Source organism: Vulpes lagopus, chromosome 1 (assembly GCF_018345385.1).
Source record: "Vulpes lagopus strain Blue_001 chromosome 1, ASM1834538v1, whole genome shotgun sequence".
Taxonomy (NCBI): domain Eukaryota; kingdom Metazoa; phylum Chordata; class Mammalia; order Carnivora; family Canidae; genus Vulpes; species Vulpes lagopus.
In genome coordinates this window covers 156,726,017-156,736,447 of record NC_054824.1, presented here as the reverse complement: position 1 = coordinate 156,736,447, position 10,431 = coordinate 156,726,017, and positions in this window count along the sequence as shown.

Genomic DNA, 10,431 nt, shown 5'->3' with positions numbered 1-10,431 from the left:
CCAGTATTCTCACTGCCGTGCTTTTATGCCTGCCCCCTTGGGAGGACCGGCCACTTCGTTCTGCTGTGAAATCCCTGAGGCCAAAAGAACTTAGGAAGACCCGGCTCCAAGGGCAAGACATTGAGGGGCAGTCCCCCCTTCCCATCCCTGATTCCCTGATGCCGAAAAGCCAGACTCCTTGGTTTCATCTGTCTCCTCTGAACCCATGAGCAGCTTCACACATCCCTGCCAGGGCACCGGTGACACAGCAGAAATCCATAGGGGTGCCTCTGCAGTCACTGCACAGAAGCCCCATCCCCAGAGGGAAACATAGCCCGTCCTGGAAAAGGAGACTTCCAGCCCCATGTCACCCAATACCGGGATGCTTGTCAGGGCCACCTTTCTATCTCCAAGGTCAACCTTGGAGGTCTAAGGACAAGCTCCAGCTGCTATGGAATGAGCTCTTACCCACCAACCCTTCTCAAGGCCCACCTACAAGACCTGTGAAAACCTGAAAATCCCTGAAATTCGGAGGAGAAGCAGCTGCCTATCCCTCCCAGCCCCCAGAGGGACTGCTACACGCAGTGCTCTGTCGAGGGCAACCCTGAGAACAGTGTGTTGAGAAAGGAAGCCACTCACTGCCTTGCCCCTGCAGTGTTTGTGTTGGAAAATCCCCAAGTTGGTGGGAGATCTGCGGGAACAGGCTGCACCTGCAGATGTGATACCCCTGGTCCCCATCCCAGTAGAAGGTACCTCATGGAGGAGTTTCCAGCAGGACAGATCACTGGGAAGGGCATGTGTTTATGGAGTGCTCACTACGAGAAAGAAGGAGGGAAGCCTTTGGGCAGAATCAGTGAAAAGGGATGAGTGAGGGTAAAGGTGGCACAGGAAGGGATGGGGTGGGGGGTTAAGGAAAATAAGCATACCCCCTACCCCATCCTTCCCATCCCCCACCCGTAGGCTTACCTCCCCCCCCCCCCCCATCTCTTCCTCTCTTTCTCCAGTAGAAGCATGTGGTAAAACAAAGTATGTGGAGAGAGGCTCACAGTGACAGATTTTTAATTAGAGCCCCCCGCCCAATTTTCCCTTTAAAAAGAAGTGCCCTGCTTTAGCTTTCTAGGGCTGTAGCAAATGCCAAGTAGACTGGTTCTGTCTCTGGGAAGGATGAGCTTTCTCTGTTGTCCTTGACCTATTGTGCTCCTCTGGGGGATATTCTGTCCTCAAACCAGCTTTGCGCCTTCTCCCTCCCCTGTATGTAGACTCTTCCCAGGTTCTGACAAGTCCTGAGGGTCGTGCCTTCATGGTCCAGGCAGCATCTCTGCCTCTCATTCTCTAGCAGCCTTTCCCAGACTTCCGAGGAGCCTCTATATTTCCACCCAAACCTGATAGTGTGGCTACAGAACACCATCTCAGCCCTGTGAGAACCAGAATGAGACTCCACCTGCCTGGCCACTCAGACCGTCTGAACACGTCACCACAAAGAGCAACCTGGTGAGGAGCAAGACAGACCTGCGTTCACCCTCCCGGGCTTTAGGACTTGCTAGCTGTGTGACCTTGGACCAGTCACTTATCCTCTCTGGGGCTGTCCCTTCGGTTGTAGAATTGGAGTGACACATAGTTGCAAGGATTAAATGGGGGATGTGGGAAAATGCTAAGCACGGTGCCTGGTGCATAGCAAAAGCTATTAAATAGGTTGCTTAGTTATAATTAGCTCTTTCCATTTGACCTTGTCTAACCTTGGAGCTATTGCCATGACTTTGCCGCCTTCCCCCTCTGATATCTACCCCCTGCCAGGACTCCCAAGTTCTCTTAGAAGGTCACCTTGACTAGTTCCCTACCGTCTATGCCACCTTTCCCTTGCTTTCCAATGCACTTCCTGCTTGGTGACCTCCTCTAACTCAAGTAATGAGTAACTTGAGCACAGGATGTCCCTTTGGGCTGTGCTGGGCTGGGCTTTTGTTCTGAGGCCCCTTTGGTGCAGGGTGCTGTGGCAGCAGGTTGAAAGTGGAAAGCATGCAGTTCCCTGGAGGGAGGGGTATTTCTGGCAGGTGGAGCGTGTGGCTGGGCAGGGGGTGGGGGAGGGAGGTGTGGGCAGAGAGAACCAAGAAAGCTGTTCAAGTGCGTGCCTACGGAGGCCTGACGTTTCTCTGCAGAAAGAAGGAGGAGGGAATTCTTCACCTCTGAAAGACAACGATTTTTTAATCTCTTTTTCTAGGGAGGAGGAATGGTTCTAGAGTAATGTGGTTGGTTCTGCCCAAGGTGGGTGCTGGGCATTGGGGTGGATAGAGAGGAAGCTGAGAGAAGCATGGCAACAGAGAGTAGAGGAGGATAGGGACCTCTGCCCAAGTGAGGATGACAGGTCCTAACTCAGGAAACAACCAGAGGCCGTCGTGATTGAAGCAGAATCTTCCCTGGAGCCGAGACGGGGGCCCAAGGGTGAATGCAGGATAGGGCCAGTCCTGTTTGTAGCGAGACCACCAGGTAGAAGCCAGGCTGGGAGAAGAAGCAGGACATGTCAACCCCTGGTAGTCAGCTCCCTCTGCTCAAGATCAGAGAGGCTAAAATGGAGGTTCACCTGCCTGAAAGAGAGAGGGTGCAATTTGGCAGGCTACGTGAGCAAGATGCAGATCTGAAAAACTGACCCCCTCCCAGGCAGTTGGCTCTCAGAACCCCGGGGCCAAACGCAATGCCCTGTGCTCTGCAGCGGCTCCGAAGGCTGCACTGCCAGTCCCCACGTTGACACACGTGCTCACGCCCAGCGGGGTTCTGTTGGGCCAGCCCCAGAGTATTTTAAGTACGGAGTGGAGGGGGCTGAGGGTATGTGTTGCATGGTGACTCATCTTGGCAGCAGAAACTGTGTGCAGTGTTGGGGAAAATGGCTCAATGGCAGGCTCTGTTTGTGGTGGAAAGCGGTCGGAATGCAGTGCTCTGCAAGGGAGGGCAGGGAGGGCAGCGGGAGAGGAGTGGGGGCCGGGGGGTCACGTTGGGCCATTCATGGTGGCGGATGCGGTGATGCTGGGGGGCGGGGGTGGGGGGAGCACCTACCTCGGCCTGGGCTGACTGAGAGATCTAACCATCCATCCATCAGAGAAGCCTGAGGGCCCCGCAGGGTGTCATTCTGTGCTTCACAATGGCCCCTGACTGTTTGATTAAAAAAAAAAAAAAATCATTCTCTGGTCCCCATCCCAGAAAATCATTTTCTTAAAGAAACCAGAGACCCTCTATGGGGACACATAGAAGTAGCCCTCTTTTTCATTTAAAGTCATTCTGTCACTTTTCTGTGTCACTGGGTCTGGGACGGAGTTCTTGTCCTGGGTAAGGACACAGTAGGACAATGAGGAAAAAAGGATATTTTTATTTTTATTTTTTTTTAAAGCAAGACCTACTTGGTAAGATGAACTCTACCTGCCAGGAGGGACAGTGACAGGTTACCTGTTTGTCATCTTGACCACCAGGTCCTGACTGGCAGATTTCCAGAAATTGCTATCTCTTACACCATTCCTAACTTGTAAGTCAGGAAGCTGGTGAGTCCAGAAAGCATCCATGGTTTGGCGAGACATGCTGGGATTTCTCTCCACTACCCCTGTCCTTTACCACATTGTTATAAGGCATATGGAAGTGACCGCAGTAGACAGAAGTGGACGCAAAGAGGATGATTTTTGTTTTGATTGTTCTAGCAAGACCACAGAAGTATATGATTTCTGTGAGTATTCACAACTTGGGGGTTATAGGAGTGAAGGCCAATAAGTGCACAAACTCTTGTCAGAGCCTTTGGAACCAGCCAGTCTGCTCCTTTGTACTTCCCTGGTAAGAGGTTGAATTTGCTTTATCCTTGGAAAAATGTCTAGTACCAACCAGCACATGCTCTAGGCTTTACAAAATAAAATATCGTGCCAGAATTTTCCATCTGCTTTAAAGGTGACAAGTGGACACTCCTCTGAGAGGCTAAGCTCAGTGAGGGGAACTCCCATGACATCATTCTGCTGTCAGGCCTTGGGACAGATTTAGGTGAGATGAGAATCTAGGGCATTTTATCATCCCTTTCTTGCTGGACAACTTGAAGTCCTCCAGAGATGAAAAGGAGTATCTGTTTTATAATCTGCTTAATTTTCAACATCTTTCTGCAGCTTTAGTCAAGGGTCTGGAGATAATGGGTCATCATTGTGGATAAACTCATTGTGTATCGTGCTGCTGATAATGTCAGAGGTCCTCCAGTCTAAAGTCCCATCTCCTAGGACAAAGTCGACTAGCCTCTAGTTCTTGCAGTGGAACAATGCATTGTTGGGAAGCCCTGAGCTAAAATTGAACTCCTTGTAACATCTGTGCAATCCTGGTTCTCACCTGAAGAGAACACAGTACAGATCTGGTGCATCTTCCGTGTGTCCACTCTACAAATACTGCGGACATTCTACTGCCTCCTTAATTTATACCCTTCAAAGCATAAAACCCCCAGTTTCTTTAGTCCTTGTATGTGTTTTTTTTTTTCTAACCCCCTCACTGCAGTGGCTCCCATCCTCTGCACATTTTCCCATTTGTCAATGTCCTTTTTATAAAGGTTCTAAGGAGAACCTGGTTCTAAGGAGAGTCCAGTGGAGATCATTTGTGTGTGTGGTCCAGACACTATCATTTTTATCACTTACAGTTCTCTTAACACTATGCCTTCAAGGTTTTCTTGAACCAAGGGCTCTTGAACACCGAAGCCAGATAAATGAAAAAGCTTCTGCATTTGCAAAAACCAGGGACACCTTCCTCCCCCTAAAGTCTAGCTCAAGGAAGGAATAGAGATACATATACAGCAATCAGAGAAGGAGGACACCAGTCCATGGGCTCCAGGGCAAAGTGCCATGGACACTTTCCTCAAAGGGCTTGGGGCCAAGGGGGGGTGCTGGGCTCCTGGGTCTGCAGATCTTTCTTCTAGCATTCGCCTGTTGCAACAACTTACTCGGCAGCCTCTGTGTTCCACTTCTTCCTCCTCGCCACCCCTGACTTTCTCAGCTGCCCCTAATGCCCATCTTTGGCCTGTGAGTAGGTCAGCTGGCTCAGGCTTTCATGGTCCCTCATTTGTCTTGGTCTCTCAGCTCCTATCCCATCGCCCATGGGCAATGGCTTGCTTCGCTTTTCATCTTGATCTAGGCTGAGAGAGTCAGGTTAGCACAGGTCTCTTTTTCACAGGTGAGAGTTTGTTGGGAAGCCTCAGCATCAACCATATTGGTCCAGATTCCTCCCTTCAGTGTGGCTGGGACACGGAAGACGGTGTCCTGCCAGTTAAAATGGCTCTCAAGCTGTTGGCTGGCAAGAGACAGACACACGCAGGCAGGCAGACAGGTAGGCAAACAAACGCATAGAACAAAGAACCTTATACACCCTACAAAAATTGCCAACTTTTCTTTCTGAGGCACTGTACCTTTTCACATCAGTCTAGAAATATTGCATTTTAATGTGGCTAGTTTGTAGCATTCAAACCAAAGGGAAAAAATGAAAAAAGACTGCTTTGCAGTTATTTTACCTTGAAGAGGAGCTGGGAGGCAGGAAAATGCAAAGAAAGAAAGAAGGAAAAAGAGGGAAAAAAGTACATAAGTTGGATCACAACTTAATTTATACTCTCTACACAGAGTAATGAGAGGATTTTATGCTGTCAAGGAGCGGTTCCTCTAAGCAAACTGTCTCCTAGCTAGCTAACAGTATGTTTTATTTTTTCTTGTTTTAATAAGTGACAGCAGCCTTTCATTGCAGCCAAGGCTTGCCCTCCAGGCCCCTTTCCTGAAATGTATGAAATGCATCCACAGTACAAGGTGGCCTCCTGTATGGTCATGTGGAATGGCACCACCCACTGGGGGTCCTCAACTTCCTGGTTCTCAAGGTCATTGGTTGTACCTTTCCTCACAGTGACGTCACCAAGGACACAAATGAGAAGAATGGCAAGGAGACCAGGGTCACTGAGCCCTGGCTTCCCCAAGAGCTCTTGCTCCCTTGAGACCTTCCGTCATGATGGTGTAAGCTACCCTGACTGACGCACAATAACTGCATTCATCAAACACTCCAAGGCAGACACCAGACCAAGTATTTAATATGGATTACCTTCTGTTTGTTTGTTTTCTACTTTAGATTACTTTTTAACAACAGTCCTTGTAATGGCTAATTTTATGTGTCAATTTGATTGGGCTAAAGGGTGCCCAGATGTTTGGTAAAACATAGTTCTGGATAAGCCTGTGAGGGTATCTCAGGAATGGATCAGCATTGGAATCTGTAGACTGAATAAAAAGAGTAGGTCTCAACAATGTGTGTAGGTATCACCCAAGCCACTGAGGGACAATCCACTGAATAGAACAAAAAGGCAGAGGAAGGGCAAATTCTCTCTCCCTTCCTCCTTCTCCTCTTCCCCCACCTCCCCCAAGCTAGGACATCCATCTTCTCCCCTCAGACACTGGCATTCCTGATTCTTGGGCTTTCAGACTAGACCACAACTTACACCATAAGCCTAACTCTCAGGCTTTGGCCTCAATTATAACTACTGGCTTTCCTGGGTCTCCAGCTTGCTGGTGGCAGATCATGGGACTTCTTGGTCTCCATGCGTGATAATTTCTATAATAAATCTCCTCATCTGTATCTGTATATCTCTATCTTTCTATCTATCTAATCCTATTGGTTCTGTTTCTCTGAAGAACCTTGCCTAATACTAATCCTATTAATATTATCTTCATTTTACAAGTGAGGAAAGTACATATTATAGAGATTAAATCCCTAAGGCTATCAAGAAGGAAAGCCACATTTAGATCTGGCAGCCTGGCTCCAGAGCCCAGGCTCAGAACCACAAGACCTAACTTCCTCTTTAGAGAGATGTATATGGGATGCCTGGGTAGCTCAGTGGTTGAGCATCTGCCTTCGACTCAAGGCATGATCCCAGGTCCAGGGATTGAGTCCCACATCAGCCTCCCTATGAGGAGCCTGCTTCTCCCTCTGTCTATGTGTCTGCCTCTCTCTCTGTCTCTCATGAATAAATAAATAAAAATCTTAAAAAAAAAAAGAAGAAGAAGAAGGGCAGCCCTGGTGGCCCAGCAGTTTAGCGCCGCCTTCGGCTGGAGGTATGATCCTGAAGACCCGGGATCGAGTCCCATGTCAGGCTCCCTGCATGGAGCCTGCTTCTCCCTCTGCCTGTGTCTCTGCCTCTCTCTCTCTCTCTCTCTCTCTCTCTCTCTGTGTCTCTCATGAATAAATAAATAAAATCTTAAAAAAAAAAAAAAAAGATGTACACACAGAAAAATTCCTAGCAGAGCTCCTGGCACCTAGTAGGTGCAATTATGTAAGGCTCTTTGTTTTATATGTTAAAAGTTCCCCCAAGATAATGCAAGTAGTCTTCATTGGGGCACTATTTAAGGAAGCCTGTTGGATCCATGTACTTATCCATCCATCATTCGTTGATGGCCTACTGTGTGTCTAACATTGTCTTAGGAACTGAGGGAATTACAAACATAGAACATAGGGTCCTTTGGCAGCAGACAATTGGTAAGGCAAGCTCCACAGGAATGCGTGAACAACAATGCAAGGTGGTATCACAAGCAAGAGATGCTGTGAGAATTTAGTGAAGAGAGATAGCCCTTCTGCAGGGGGTGAGCCCTCAACAGGATTTCAATAACACTTTGTGAAGGAGCTGAGTGGAAGGCACCTTTGTTTGCTTATTTGCTGAACACTGAGGGATCTAACTGCATACTGGGTCACTTTGCTGGTCACCAGAGAGTCCATGTGGCCAAGCAGCTTCTTCTCTCCTGTGGAGACAGCATGATATTTGCCAGGGGTGCTAGGAGAGTGCTTGGAGCAGGACCTCCCCTCCCCCCACACCCCTGTGGTGAGTGGGGAAGGCTTCCTGAAGGTGGTGACAGCTGCACAGAAGGAGTTAGCCCAAGGGCGGAAAGCCAGGGGAGGGGTAGGGCAGGTGGGGCAGCTGGTGCAAAGGCAGAGAAGGGTGGGCTCTGATTAGTCTGGGTCAGTTTAGGGAACACCTTTGATTGTGATAAAGACGGTTTAATAGAGTAAAGATACATCTGAAAGGTACAGGCTCTAACCTGCTCCTTCCAAAGGAGGAACTAGACTAAAGCAGATCAGAGTTCCTCAGAGAGCTATAACATCATCCCCGACACACCCACGTTCATACCCGGCAGATAAAACCTGCTCTGCACCCAGCTGCTTCTCCACCACTGGCTCCCTAGGTTGAACAGGATGCCTAGACTCTAAGCTGCCCTGTGTTGGTTTCAAGCTCCTTGGGGTCCTCCCAGGTGTAATCTGAGACCATCCCTCTTAAGCATAGAACAGGGAAGGAAAAGGCAGCCACTTCCGGTTGGTAGGTGGCAGTTTTAAAAAGCAAGAGATCTCATGTATGAGGCTTATGTTGGGCAGCAGCAAGATGGGTGGATCCCCACACCCACCCAACACATCTTAAAAGTTTCTATGGAGGCCTTAACTTCTGTAGAGTTCAGGCATATATACTGTGTAGGTTTTCTCAACAGCACATCAGTATCTCAAGGCTGTATCTTTAGAGCAGCCTCTGGGAACACGAAAGGCAAGTGGAACCCACATTCTAAGGACAGGGGTGGGGGTAAGGAGCCTTTGAGCCCTCAGGTCAACCAATGGCCACATCTTCCTAATGACCTCCTCCAACACTGCAGCAAAAAGACAAGTCAGACTTAACTGTAAAGCACCACTGCCCTAAAGAGCATCCTTCTCCACTTTACCTCTCCCAGGCCTTCTGCATAATGTTTGCCTAAGAGAATTTGGCCAAATTCAGAAAGCGGCCTCTCTTGTACCCACAGGGCGAATTTTCACATGATATCAGCTTTAAACTGAAGAAAGCCAGATAACAGTCTCATAGGATACTTGACACCTACTGAATCTCTCTCATTTTTTTAGCGTTCATATGCATTTAGACATGAAAGGGAAGTGCCCTTTGTGGAAGTGATTATTCTACCCATCAGAACGCAGGGCCAAGGGAGATGTCCCCTTCTCTGCGAAGGGTGGAGAGGAAGGTGTTTCTGGCCCCCTCTCCCACTGGAAATCGAGCACATTCCCCACCACCCACACCCCAATCTTTTATATATCGTTTTGTTCTAGGAGTCCCTCAGCACTATAGCTTAACTGCAGGTTGATTATTTTTTTTGGAATTTGCTGGGGAACCTGACCTTCATGTTATCGGCCCATGGAGGAATGTGTTGCCAAGTTCCAAACAAGCATTGTGTAGATTTTCAAGACACAACCTGTTGGTAAGATGAAACTCTTCATCCAGTAATAATTTCTTTTGACCGGCAGAGTGGGCACGGTGTTGGGTGAAGCTGAGCATGCCTGGTCTTAGAAACTACAGGGTTTGTAGGAGACCCTGGAGGCTGTTTCCCAGATGAGGAAGTAGAAGCCCAGCCAGGGAAACTGGCTGGCAAACTTGTGGCAGGGCTGGCTTCAGATGGAAGCCTTGAGCCCCCAGCCCATGTTCATCTCCCATCTTGTGACCCATCTTGGGCTGACCTGAAGAAGCAGCCTCACATGAAGATGGAGAATATTGTTGCCGATATTTGATGGACCCCAAGAAGAAATTGCACCGTGATCCTCCATTGAAAAAGAAAAACAGGCAAGAAAGAAAGATCACTGTGATGGTTTTATCAGTTAAACTTCGCTTTGGCTATAACAGAAACCCAAAATTAACAATGGCTCCAACGATATAGGATTTATTTCCCTCTTACAAGTCTGGAGGAAGGGTGTCTAGGATAGGGACAATGGCTTTATCCCATACATCCTGAGGCCCCTTCCAGCTCATTTGGCCATCTGTTCCCTGTGGCTCTTGCTCTCATGGCCCAAGGTAATGCCTAGAATATCAGTCATCCCAGCCAGGCTGGAAGAAAAATAAAAAGAGGAAACACCTAAATACCAACTGTCCTTTATGGAAACATCCATCATAGGAACTGTCTGCTCCCATTTCATTGGTTAGAACTTGGCCTGAAGGCAACACTTAGCTATATGGGGAGCTGAGAAATAGAGCCTTTATTTTGGGTACCATGTTCCCAGCTGAAAGTTAGAGGGTCTGTCCCGGTCTGCCATAATGATGCAGGGAAATTTGACACATACTGATTTGTTCTTTCGAGTTACTGTCATCCAGGCCTTTTTCAAAATGCAAATCCCGAGAGGGGTCCCCTCAACTAACATTTGATTGTCCAATGAGAACATCGAATGTCTTTCTTTTGTGCTAAGAAAGATTAAGTCACTGTACAAGTGAACCATTAGAAAAATCCAGGCCACTAGGGTCAGAGAAGATGGCTCTGGATGGAGCAAGGGAACAGAGCTAGAAAAAGTCTTGAAAAGAGTCTGCAAAAAATAGATGCATCTAGTGGCACGGCAGCAGTCTGGTCTGCCCTGTCGGCAAGGGCTGGTTCTGCTGATGTCTGCCCACCACCTTTCTCTACTTCCTGTGGCAAC